The sequence below is a fragment of the Cebus imitator genome, unplaced genomic scaffold (genome assembly GCF_001604975.1).
Source record: "Cebus imitator isolate Cc_AM_T3 unplaced genomic scaffold, Cebus_imitator-1.0 Scaffold87, whole genome shotgun sequence".
Taxonomy (NCBI): Eukaryota; Metazoa; Chordata; class Mammalia; order Primates; family Cebidae; genus Cebus; species Cebus imitator.
In genome coordinates, this window is record NW_016107402.1 from 3,899,595 (window position 1) to 3,913,136 (window position 13,542).

A 13,542-nucleotide genomic window follows, 5' to 3' on the forward strand; every position below is an offset into this window, starting at 1 on the left:
TTGCCAGGCTAAAGTGCAGTGGCACTATCTCAGCTCACTGCAACCTCTGCCTCCCCAGTTCAAGCAATTCTCCTGCCTGAGCCTCTCGAGTAGCTGGGACTACAGGCACCCACCACCGTGCCCAGCTATTTTTTTTGTATTTTTAGTAGAGACAGAGTTTCAGCATGTTGGCCAGGATGGTCTCGATTTCTTGACCTTGTGAGCCGCCCGCCTCGGTCTCCCAAAGTGCTGGGATTACAGGCGTGAGCCACTGCACCTGGCCAAGAGGTCACAACTTTCAAGCCAGCTCTCTCATGAAATCCCACGTCAAATCACATTGCTATGTAATCCTAAAATCCTCAGACAATTTAAAATTTAAAGTGATGTGAGTTGGTAGTACCAACACATTATTGATAGAAATCAATGCAAATTGAAGAAACTCAACTTCAACACAAGTCTGAAATAATCCCCACAGATTTCCAGACAGCATGAGCAGCTAGTGACAAAAAAATAGCTGAACACACAAGGTAATAAGGCATCATGCAGGAAAGAACAAGCAGGATTGGGAGGCAGTGGAAACAGACCTTTAAAGGTATTGGAATGACCAGACAGAATAAAAGATAATCTTGCTTAATATGTTTAAGGAAATAGGCTGGGCACGTGGCTCACACCCGTAATCCTGGCACTTGGGAGGCTGAGGCGGGAAGATCATTGGAGCTCAGGAGTTTGAGACCAGCCTAGGCAACATGGCAAAACCCTGTCTCTACAACCAAAACAAAAATTAGCCGGGCGTCATGGCACGCACCTGTAGTCTCAGCAACTTGGGGGGCTGAGGCAGGAGGATACTTTGGGCCCAGGAGGTTGAGGCTGCAGTGAACGGAGATCACACCACTGCACTGCAGCCTACGTGACAAAGTGAGACTCTGTCTCATGAAAAAGAGAGAGGGAAACAAGAAAAGAAAGAAAGAAGCTTGATACCAAGTAAATTTCCAAAAAAAACCCAAATACAATTTCTGAAAATAAAAAAATTATGCTAATGAAATGGAAAACTCAGTAAACAGACTCATCATTAGGTTAGAATTTTTGAGATAGCCATTAAAAAAACCGACTGAGAAAAATAAATAAATTAATTTTTTTAAAAAAAAGAAAAAGTCAAAAAAACAAAAACAAAAACAGACCAAGAAAAGGCTAGGCGCGGTGGCTCACGCCTGTAATTCTGGCACTTTGGGAGACCGAGGCAGGTGGATCACAAGGTCAGGAGTTCAAGACCAGCTTGACCAAGATGGTGAAACCCTGTCTCTACTAAAAAAATACAAAAATTAGCCAAGTGGGGTGGCAAGTGCCTGTAATACCAGCTACTCAGAAGGCTGAGGCAGGGAATTGCTTGAACACAGGAGGCAGAGGTTGCAATAAGCTGAGACAGCGCCACTGCACTCCAGCCTGGGCGACAGAGGGAGACTCCATCTCAAAAAAAAAAAAGTGTTTTTTTAAAGAGAGGGAAAGTACAGCAAATATAATGCACATTACAAGATGAGTGAAATAAAAATATAGCAATGTCTACAAGTAGGCTAAATTTTCCAAAGATAAAGGAAGTCAGACTAAATAAAAGAATAAAATCCGCTATTAATATGTTCTGTTTACAAAAGACAAATCTAAAACATCAGAACATAGATTGGCAAAGTTTAGAAAAATACTCGGCCAAAAAAAAAAAAAAAAAGAGGATGAAATAGCTATATTGAAGCTAAAATCATCACTAGAGACAGTTTCTACCTAATGATAAAAATTCTATTCATCAGAGACAGAGATAATATTTCTAAACTGGCACACATCTAATAACACTGCCTGTCAACACTTCACTGTCTTAATTTCTGTAGAATTAAATAAGTGAACCCTTAACATCTTCCTTGGCACATAGCAAGTGCTTAATAAATGTCAGTGGGTGATAACAGCAGCAGGAACATACTCCGTGACTTTGGTGAAGCCACTTGACTTCTATGAGCCTTAGTTATCTCTTCTGAAAGTTATTTTTTCAAGTTACTTTGCAAATCAGATGAAAATAATATATGTGAAGATATTTCTTTTTATTTTATTTATTTATTTATTTATTTATTTATTTATTTATTTATTTTAGACGAGGTTTCACCATGTTGGCCAGGATGGTCTCAATCTCTTGACCGCATGATCCACTTGCCGTGGCCTCCCAAAGTGCTGGGATTACAGGTGTGAGCCACCACAACCACACCTGGCCGTGAAAATATTTCATACACTATAGAGAACCGTATAAACCCAGAGATCGCTGCTCTTACCAGTTAACTGGTATTACAAAGCACCAGTGGCAAGGTAAGCAACCAGCTGAGCGGTCCTCAGGCGGAACAGCAGCCTCGAGGGTGTCTGGGAAGTGCAGAGCCAGGCTAGGCAGCACAGCCTGTGCTACTGGAGCTCGGGAAGAGCCTGTGGGCCAAGTGGTACCAGGAGAGCTTCTTGGAGGGTGAAGCCCGCCCTCTGGTGGATGACCCTTGCTCAAACTCAATCAGACGAGCTTTCCCGATGTCCTCGGGGAAACCATCTGAGTCTTATATCTCCCCAATCCCATGGTCTTGCTTCCTGTAGATCTTCTAGGTTAGGGCAGTATAACTTTGGAAACAAAATTATTGTTACCTGTGCCTCCTGGTGCCAAGCTCACCTAAACTCAGAGTCCTTCTGTTAGGGGCCATCTTTAAATGAGAAGCAATTTACCATAGGTCCCCACAGGGCGCCATGAACCAAGGCTTGGACTCGGCTCCCATCTCCCAGTGACCTATCCTTTTTTAGATCACTAGGGATGGAAAGCGTGGTCTTTCTAGCTCAACCGACCTGGGTCAAAGGTCTGGAGCGACAATCATCTGAGTGTCCTGCATTAAACTGGAACAGCCTGACCTTTACACCCCACCTCCTTCAGTAGCCAGATACAGGCTGCCCCAGGAAGGGTGGGACCTTGGGTGAGAGGGCTCTCAGCCACTGAGGCAGAGCCTGAGGGAGGTGACAGCGGCAGGTCATCTGCTTACTCCCTACTAATGGGCAGCAATGGACACCATCGAAAACTGTTGTCTACAAGAACCCACCCATACAAATTGAAGGTGCACCCCTTGGGAATTCCTCTGGAACTTAGCAGAGGAATGCCAGTGGACAAACTATAGCCCCCACCACGGAGTCGGTCCCGGGGCTGCGAGTGATGGTCCTCATCTCCCTCCTCCTCTATTCATTCTAGACTCCCTTCACCCTCAGCTGTCACTTTTGCTGGCCTCAGTGGCTCACATGATGGTGGGATCCAGACCTTCATCCCCAAGGTGCCTGAGCCCCTGGTCATCACGCCCTTCTCAGGCCAGAGTTGCATGACCTGTCCATTTGCAGTTACAGTGAAACAAAGGAATACCAAGAAGCACCCAAGCAGATCACCTGGGATCCACAGGATTCCTCCTTGCCCCATTGTGCAACAGCTTTATTCCTATTTATACTCAGGGTCAAACACCTGTACCAAGACAAGGGTGCCAAGACCCCTCTTCTTTTTTGTTTTTTTAGACAGAGCCTCCCTCTGTTGCCCAAGCTGGAGTGTAAAGGTGCGATCTTGGCTGACTGCAACCTCCTCCCAGATTCTCATGTCTCAGCCTCCCATGTAGCTGAGATCACAGGTGCACACCACTATACCTGGCTAATTTTTGCATTTTTAGTAGAGATGGGGTTTCACCATGTTTGGCCAGTCTAGTCTCAAACTCCTGAACTCAAGTGATCTGCCTGCCTCAGCCTCCCAAAATGCTGGGATTATAAGTATGAGCCACTGTGTCCAGTGACCCTTCTTGATGGCTAATCCGGGACACAAGCAGCTCAGAACACCCAGGAGGTAGACATTGCTTATAATTTAATGCAGATCTGTTTCTTTTTCTTTTTCTTTTNTTTTTTTTTGAGATGGGTCTCGCTATCTTGGCCAGGTTGGTCTTCAACTCCTGGCCTTAACTGATCTGCACACTTTGGCCTGCCAAAGTGCTAGGGTTACAGGTATGAGCCACCATGCCCAGCCCTTTAATACAGATCTTTTTGGCAAAAGTGTGCACCCTTGTAGGACCAGCACCTCGAACCCTGCAAAGCTCAGAGTTGCAAGGCTGGCAAATACAAGTCTCCCTCTGGGTCACTGGTGTAATTGTAAGTTTGATCACTCTTCCTTCCACCCCTTGGTTCCTGTATTCCTTTTTCTTCTTTATCGGGACTCAATGCCATGTAAAGGTCTTTGTTCAGGCTGGGCACGGTGGCTCATGCCTGTAATATCAGCACTTTGTGGGACTGAGGTGAAAGGATCACTTGAGCCCAGGAGCTTGAGACCAGACTGGACAATGCAGCAAGACCCTATCTCTGGTTTAAGAAAATAAAAAAGAAAACAAAAAGATAAAGGTCTTTTTTCAGCCAATGCTTTGGAGTGAGGATTGCCTGACAGTGTCCCATGTTGTGTCAAAGGGCTAGACCTTGGTACTCTGATCTCCCTCAATCACCAGAGGTGGGCTGCCGTGGGGAAAGCGTGACCTTGGGGAAGGTGGCTCTCAGAGCTGAGGCAGACCCTGAGGGAAGTGACAGCCATAGGCAGTCAGCTGCTTGCACTCCCTGCTGATGGGCACCTCAGAGGTGCATCATGAGTAAAGGACCCAGTTTATCCCTGCCCCCAACTCCACTTTTTTCCTTAAGCTTGTTCTCGTCATGGTCCCAGGATGACCAGAACTGTCTTAGGAATCACACCTAGATAGAGCATCCAGAGCAAGGCAGGGGCCATTTCTTTCTGCATCTTCTTAAGAGCAAAGAAACCTTTCATAGGTTCCTGCATCAGACTTTCCTTCATGTGTCACTGGCCAGCAAAGGAAACTATATGGTTTTGGAAGGACATCTGGGGCCCTTCTGATCCCCAATACCCACCCTCTCGAGAGACCCTCCTGGCCCCATCCCAGTCTCTTCAGGAACTGTATAAAACTCATTCATGAAACAGATTTATTGAGCACCCACTATACACCAGGCACTGTTCCAGGGTCTTGTTTATCAATGAATAAAACAAAGATCTTGCCCTCATTGAACTTAGAGGAGACATTTATGAGTGTAAATAAGTAAATTATTATTATGGCAGAGTCTCATTCTGTTGCCCAGGCTGGAGTGCAGTAGTGCAGTCTCAGCTCACAGCAGCCTCCACCTCCCAAGTTTAAGTAAATCTCCTGCCTCAGCCTCCTAAGTAGCTGAGACTACAGGTGCACGCCACCACACCCAGCTATTTTTTGTATTTATAGTAGAGACGGGATTTTACTGTGTTGGCCAGGGTAGTCTCAAACAGCTGACCTTAGGTGATCTGCCTGCCTCGGCCTCCCAAAGTGCTGGAATTACAGGCGTGAGCCACTGCGCCTGGCTAAGTAAATTATTTAATATGCTAGAATATGATAAGTTACAAAAGAAAGAGAGAGAAATAAAGAAAAAATGGAGCAGGATAAAAGGACTGGGAATGCCACTGCAAGACACTGGGGGAATTGAAAGTAGTCAGCAAAAATCTTGTTCAGGAGAGACTTGAGAAAAGTCTTGAGGGGAAGGAGTCAGCAAAGCGCGTAACTGAAGGAAAGGCATTCCTGGCTGAGGCCAAAGGCCCCCAGGCAGAGCATGGTTGGTGTGTTTGAGAAACAGACTAGGAGGACACGTGCGTCTGGACAGGGAGGACAGCAGGCCAGGAGGGCAGGGAGCCCACAGGGCCCGGCCACAGGAAGCCTGCAGGCTGCTAAGGATTTGACCTTACCCCGAGTGAAACGGGGGAATCTTTTCAGAGTTCTGAGCAGAGAAATGACATGACTGATATATTTTTAAAGAATTGATCTAGACTGGTATTGAGAATAGGCTCTATGGGGGATGAGGTTAGAAGGAGGGAGACGTATTAGAGACTATCACAGCCGGGTGCGGTGGCTCACGCCTGTAATCCCAGCACTTTGGGAGGCTGAAGCAGGCAGATCACTTGAGGTCAGGAGTTCGAGACCAGCCTGGCCAACATGGTGAAACTCCGCATCAACTAAAAATACAAAAATTAGCTGGGCATGGTGGCAGGTGCCTGTAGTCCCAGCTACTTGGGAGGCTGCATGAGAATCACTTTAACCGGGAGGCGGAGGTTGCAGTGAGCCGAAATTGCGCCACTGCACTCCAGCCCAAGTGACAGAGCAAGACTCCACCTCAACAAATAAAAATAAAAAAATAGAGACTACTACAGTCCCAGGCAAGAGGGGACAGTGGCAGGGACCAGGGCAGAAGGAGTGGAGCTGGAAAGAGTGCTCCAAATGTGGATGGATTTCAAAGGTAAAGCCAGCAGATGCTGGTGTATCAGATGTGGAATGAAACAGAGACAGGTCAAAGGTTAGCCAAAAGATTAGCCCTGGCCTGAGCTATTGGGCAGGTGCTGAGTTAGGGAAGGCTCGAATGAGATGACGAAGGCAACGACAGAACAAGTTAGTGAAAGAGCGAGGTATTTCCGTAGTTCTGGACATGGGAATCTTGGGTTCCCAGATATTAGCATTACTTTAAGGCCAACATCTAGTACTTCCTAAATGGTCTGGGTTTCCCTTCCTTCTACCAGGGAGAAGTTTTACAGTATGTACATGCGGCAGTGCTGCGAGGTCCTTCTTTAAGGGACCTGGCCTCCTGTTCAATCAGAGCTTCAGGTCTGCGGACTGGCTGAGATCTGGAAATCAGCTGAAAGCCTGAGGTGCACCCTCATGACAACAATTCAAGTTAGGCCTCTGGCCATGACATGGAGGCGTTTCTGTTTTATAACTCAGTAATATTTAACACACTGCTCATCCACTTCATTCCTAGGGACACTCCGGTCAAAGATTCCTGCAAGTCACAGGGATCTGGTTATCACTCCATCCCACTGCATGTTACAGTGAAGGCCCCTCCACTCTGGCAATTCAGCTCTGCCACTTGGCCTCTGCCCCTCTGGGACCCTATCACCCCCAATGAGATCAGAGAGCCCATTTCAGTGGTGGCCCCTTCCAATATGCCCCACGGAGGACATCCACCATAAAATTTATCAAAGATGGGCTGGGCGCGGTGGCTCACGCCTGTAATCCCAGCACTTTGGGAGGCCGAGGCCAGTGGATAACTAGGTCAGGAGTTCAAGACCACCCTGGTCAAGATGGTGAAACCCTGTCTCTACTAAAAGTATAAAAATTAGCCGGGCGTGGTGGCATATGCCTGTAGTCCCAGCTACTCAGGAGGCTGAGGCAGAGAATCACTTGAACCTGGGAGGTGGAGGTTGCAGTGAGCTGAGATCGTGCCACTGCACTCCAGCATAGGGAAAAAAATTGAGACTCTGTCTCCAAAAAAAAAAAAAAAAAAAATTATCAAGGATGCAGATGTTACTCTCACTGATGCTCTGTCAACTTCTAGGGGAAGAATGTATCCTCTGGGCGCTCTCGGGGAATGCACTTAGAGGGATCGGGCGTACATGCTCACCCTTCCTTCCTTCCTTCCTTCCTTCCTTCCTTCCTTCCTTCCTTCCTTCCTTCCTTCCTTCCTTCCTTCCTTTTTTTATTTCTCTCTCTTTCCTTCTTTCTTCTCTTTCTTTTTCTATTTCTTTTTCTTTCTCTCTTTCTTTCCTTCTTTCTCCTTCCTTCCTTTCTTCCTTCCTTCCTTTCTATCTCTTCCTTTCTTTTTTCTTTCCTCTTGATGGAGCATTGCTCTGTCACCCCGGCTGGAGTGCAGTGGTGTGATCTCAGCTCACTGCAAACTCTGCCACCCAAGTTCAAGTGATTCTCTTGCCTCAGCTTCCCAAGTTGCTGGGACTACAGGTGTGTACCACGATGCTTGATTAATTTTTGTATTTTTAGTAGAGATGGGGTTCTGCCATGTTGGTCAGCCTGGTCTTGAGCTCCTGACCTTAGGTGATCTGTCCACCTTGGCCTCCCAAAGTGCTCGGATTACAGGCATGAGCCACTGTTCCTGGCTCATGCACTGTCATATAAGTTTTCTTCACTGTTCTTGTCTTTTGAGACCTTAGGAATGTAGCCAGGTGTCTCAACCCCACTCATATGGGTCATGTTGAGTACTAATTTCAGTTGACCAAACAAGCAAACTATTAGAGCTGCTTTCAACTGCAAGAGGTAATCATTAAATCTAGAATCTCTAATAAGAGCATTCATACCAATAAATTCAGACTGATCCAGTGTTCTCTTCTTTCCTCCATGACTCCAGCCCGGATCTACTAAATGCGGGTCTCTGAGAATGAGAGCCTGGCATCAGTCTTGTTGTCAAGCTCCCCACGTAAATTTTTTTTTTTCTCTCTCTTTTTTTAATTGTAGAGACAGGGTCTCACTATGTTGCCCAAGCTGGTCTCAAACTCCCAGGCTCAAGCGACACTCCTGCCTTGGCCTCCCAAAGTGCTAAGATTACAGACATGAGCCAACACACCCAGCCCCCACATACATTTTTATGTAGCCAACTGGAATCTGCCCAAGGAATGGCATTTGGGAACCCTGGGTCTAATCCACTTACCTCCTTTCAACAGATCAGAATCAGAAGCTCAAGAAAGTGACTTACTCTAGACAAAGAGTGAGTTAATGGCAAAGTCAGCACCAGAACTTTGGTCCCCTGACTTCTTAGGGGAATGTCTACTGCACTTCCAGACAGCTTTAAACAAACCTGGACGTATTTGGTCAGCATACCTTCCAAATTACTGTGGAGATGGGTTGGGTGGTGGGCAAACTGGGGCTGCACAGGTTCAATGTTACAGCCATGATGAAAAAGATCATCCTACTTTAGGGGAGAATGATGTGTTCCTTCAGGTTTATTTCAGTTGTAAGTAATTGAAAAATCCACCTAACAGGGTTAAGCCCGGGCATTGCCTTCCTTGGGTATAAAGGGGTAATTCCCCAGGGTTGGATATGTTCAATGTGACACAATACCTCCCTGACCATAGCTCAGTGCCTCCCTTAGAACTGGATAGGGGGGCTCCTGCCCTTTAAAGGACCCCATAAGCCAGGTGTGGTGGTGATGTGCCTGTAGTCCCAGCTACTCTCAAAAAGCTGAAGCTTGAGCCCACGAGTTCAAGGTTGCAATAAGCTATCATCATGCCACTGCACTCCAGCTTGGACAATAATGAGATCCTGTATCCAAAAATAAGTAAATAGGTCAGTGTCTCACGCCTGTAATCTCAGTACTTTGGGAGGCTGAGGCAAGCGGATCACCTGAGGTCAGGAGTTTGAGACCAGCCTGGGCAACATGGCAAAACCCCATCTCTACGAAAAATACAAAAATCAGCTGTGTGTGGCGTTGCACACCTGTGGTCCCAGCTACTTGGGAGGCTAAGGCAAGAGGACCACTCAAGCCAGGGAGGTCAAGGCTGCAGTGAGCCGTGGTCACACCGTTGCACTCCAGCTTGGGCAACAGAGCAAGACTCTGCCTCAAAATAAAAAAGAAAAAGAAAAAAAAAGTTTAATGGCACTTTCCTTCCTATTCTTCCCCTCCTCCCTCCTCCGTGAGTCCTGGGCGGTGGGTGCGGGGCCTGGCTCTGCCCAGAGGCCACACCCCTCAGAGGGAGAGCAGGCACTGGGGCCAGGCTATTGTTGTGGCTGAGATTCTTTCCGAAACGGAAAACCTGGAATTAGAGGATGGCTGCTCTAATCTCTGTGGGGGGATCCTCCCGTGGCCTTGGGGCCTGGCAGACACCCCCAACTCTCCCCAACTATTCTCCTTTCATGAAACCCCAGTGCCTTCCCTGAGCTTCCATCTTTTCGCTAAGTCCCTCGAGCCCTTTCTTTGTCTGAGCTTCCCATATCCTCACAAACCCCATCCCTTCTCTGCACCCCGTCTTCCCTCGCAAGCCCTCCCGCCCTCTCTCCTGCTCCTCCCTCTCTCACTCTCGGAGACCCTTCCCTGGCCTCTTGCCCTCACTGAGACCTGGCGCCTGCAGTGCTCTCAGCCCCGCGCTGTCTCATCTCCCCCACTGCCAACCCAATCAAAAATCCCTTTCCAGCTGGGCTCAGATACCCCTCCTCTTTGAAACTTCCCACCCCACCCGTGGCAGAAGAGACCACCACCCCCTTCTGTGTTCATCTTGGTTGCGGCAGCACTGGTCTCTCGCCAATCGTGGGGCACTTCCTGCCTCTGCCATCATCTGAGAGAGCAAAACCACATCGGATCCACTGACCCCGTGGCACAGTGCAGTGTTCCTGGTGATTTGTGGCCGGCAGCTGTGAGCAAGACTGTGGGAATAGGAAAAGAGATATAGCCCAGAGGTGCAGGAAGGCATTGGTGAAGGGCAAAAACTGAAGTCAGATTCATCTACCATTTCCAGAGCACCTTGCGGTTACAGTCCCCACTTCCCTGCCTCTCCAAACCACACGGAGCTGGGTCTCACCATTCCCACCTTCTGACACAGAAGGAAACTCAGAGAAATTAAGTTCTTGCTTGAGGCCACACAGCCAGGGAGAGGTAGACTAGGGCTGGAATCAAAGGCAGGGCTGAGGTGTGGGGGCTGTAGCCAGCTAGTGAGGGGGGTGACACACGTTTCCTCTGTGACAATGTGGGTGTGGGGTGTGAGACTAGACCTGAAGGCCTCCCTGACCCGGCTGGTTATTCCCGACACTGACCAGAGCTGCTACCCCACCCTCCCACCACCCTCTCCTGGAAGGAGACCTTCTGACTCAGGCCGGTTCCGATCTGATCTCCAGTCTCAAAGCGATCTGGGAATGAGGTGGGAAGTAGGAAGGAAACACCCTCAGACTTGCCTCCCCCTTGCCTGAGTCCTGGCTCTAGGGCCGGAAAGAGCCACTTTAAGGCAGTCCCTGGGGACCCACAACCAGAAACAGGGACAGTCCGGTTCACAGAGAGGGTGGCTGGAAGTTGAGGCCAGGCAGATGCAGCCCACCTTATCCTCTCATCCACCCCCCTGCCTCTCCTCTGCTGACTCTTTCAGAGCCCCTTTACCCAGAAAGTCAATCCAATTCGACCTCTCCTCCCAGACCCTGCTCTGCCCATTGGGTAGAAGGTCTGTCTGTGCCTGTCTCCCAGGATTCTGTCCATCAGCACCGGGGCAGAGGTCTGTTGCCCTCACACGGGGAGCTCCTGAGAGCAAGGCTGCTTAGCCCTCCCCCAACCCGCGCCAGAGATCCCTGAGGGCAGAGCTGTGCCACTCCTGTCTCACTGGGGGCTCCCAGAGCTGGAGCTGTCTCCCCTCCCTGACCAAACTCTCCTGGGCACTTCTAACTGAGGGCTCCGGCGTGGAAGACCAAGAGCTGCCCCAGAGCGTCACCTGCATTGTACCCGGATTCCCTCTTTCTGTACTCCAGCATCTGCCGTTGATCCTGCTTGTCCCACCACCCAACCTGGATGCTCCTTTAAGACCAAAGGGATGGGGGTTGCAGAGTCAGATACAACATCCCCATCCTCCCCCCTCAGCTGCTGCGGTGGTGGGCCAGGTTTCCTGCCATTGACAGTATCCCAGCTGGGCCCTGCCCACCTCCCCTGCTTAACCCCTTCCTGACCAGATCTCAGGACCAAGCTGGCACCACCAGCCTTCATCTATAAAGTTAGAAGAATGAAAGTGCCATTTTTTTTTTTTTTTTTTTTTTTTTTTTAGACAGAGTCTTGCCTTGTTGCCCAGGCTGGAGTTCAGTGGTGTGATCTTGGTTCACTGCAACCTCCACCTCCCAGATTCAAGTGATTCTCCTGCCTCAGCCTCCTGAGTAGCTGAGATTATAGGCATGCGCCACCACATCCAGCTAATTTTTATATTTTTAGTAGAGATGGGGTTTTGCCATGTTGGCCAGGCTGGTCTCAAACTCCTGGCCTTAAGTGATCGGCCCACCTCCGCCTCCCAAAGTGCTGGGATTACAGGCGTAAGCCACCATGCCCGGCCCAAAAATGCCATTTCATTGGGTTGTTTTTGAGGATTAAATATGTTAATCCTTATGTGAAGTACTTAGAAGAGCCCCTAACATATATTAATCTCTCAATAAAGTTATTGACTGGGGTCAGTGGCTCAGGCCTGTAATCCTTGCACTTTGGAAGCCCGAGGAGGGTGGCCTAAAAATACAAAAATTAGCTGGGCATGGTGGCATGCGCCTGTAGTCCCAGCTACTCAGGAGGCTGAGGCAGGAGAATTGCTTGAACCTGGGAGGTGGAGGTTTCAGTGAGCCGAGTGAGATCGCGCCACTGCACTCCAGCCTGAGCGACAGGGCCAGACTTTAGCTATTACTCCTAATTCAGTGAGCTTCGAGAAGTTATTTCTCCTCTCTGAGCCTCAGTCTCGTCAGCCATAAATGGGAAAAATAAGAAAATCTTCTCCAAAGATTGTCATGGGTAGTATGACAATGTAGCTGATGGCATTTTAAAAGGTGGTGTGACTACTCCATATGGAACTATCACCAACAAAGTCCCCAAAACAAAATCCCCCCTTTAGGTAATAAAAACCTCTTACCAGGAGATGGGCCTTGGCTTTTCAGACCCATTACTGACTTGACAGGCAGAGGGTGCAGTTGGAAGCGTGGATTTGAAGCTGGGCTTTGGGCATCTCTCTCCCGCCTCAGTTCCTGTTTCCTTACTCATTAAGTAGGGGGTCATTCCTGCTGGACTTCTGCCTAGGGTCCTTGGGCAGGGGTCAAAGGAGATCAGAGAGCACAGATGGGAACATGCTCTGCAAACATGGAGAGGGCTAGAAACGAGGAGGAGGAACATGGGAAGGTGTCCAGCCAAGGGGCAAGGATCCTTTGGCAGGGGAACTGGTCTTTGAACTCTGAGCTGGAGTTTAGTTTGTCTGCTGGGGACAGGGGAGGAGCTCTCCTAAGAGGTACGGTTTCACCTTGAGACATAAGGTGTCAGAGAAGAAACTCTGATGGAAGAAGCTCTAAGAGGCTTCAAGTGTGGGCAGAGAAGGAAGGGGACCGAATGACCTGGGCTTGGTCCTGGAATCAGCCCCTCATCATTGTCTTCCCAGCCAATTCCATCTGCCATGAGAGGACCTTGGGCAGAGGCAGCTCTAGTGGGCTCCAGGGTCACCTTCATGCCAAGACTTGCCAGCACAGGCTCACCTGCACATCTGCAGCACCAATGCCCCCAGCCTTAGGCTGCAGATTCCTGGCCTCACCCCTAGGGAATGTAGGCTTGACACCACCCAGCATCCAGACCAGGACAGGTCTCAGCCTGCCACAGAGGGCAAAAAGCAAGTCGACTAGAACCTTCCTCTGCCTTCCCATTCAGACTGTCAGAGCATCTGCCACAGCCCTGGGAGGGGGCTGGTCCCACATACAAAGCACCCCCACTCCAGGCCTTTGGAGGAAGCCTGGGGATCAGGAGGCCTTGTTTAGAGTCCTGGCTCTGCCCACGCTCACAGTACCTCCCCAGCCAACTGGGCAGGGACTGTTTGACCATCTGTAAAATAAAGGGAGCTGGACTTGGTTCACAGGTCCTCATAGTGCAGAGACTGTGATCAGGAAGGAGTTAATGAGGCCAGGCTCTTCGTCAGGAAGGCAAGGGTTAATTTGGGGGGCGGGGGGTGGAGGCTCTCTCTGCTTTTCCTGTGGA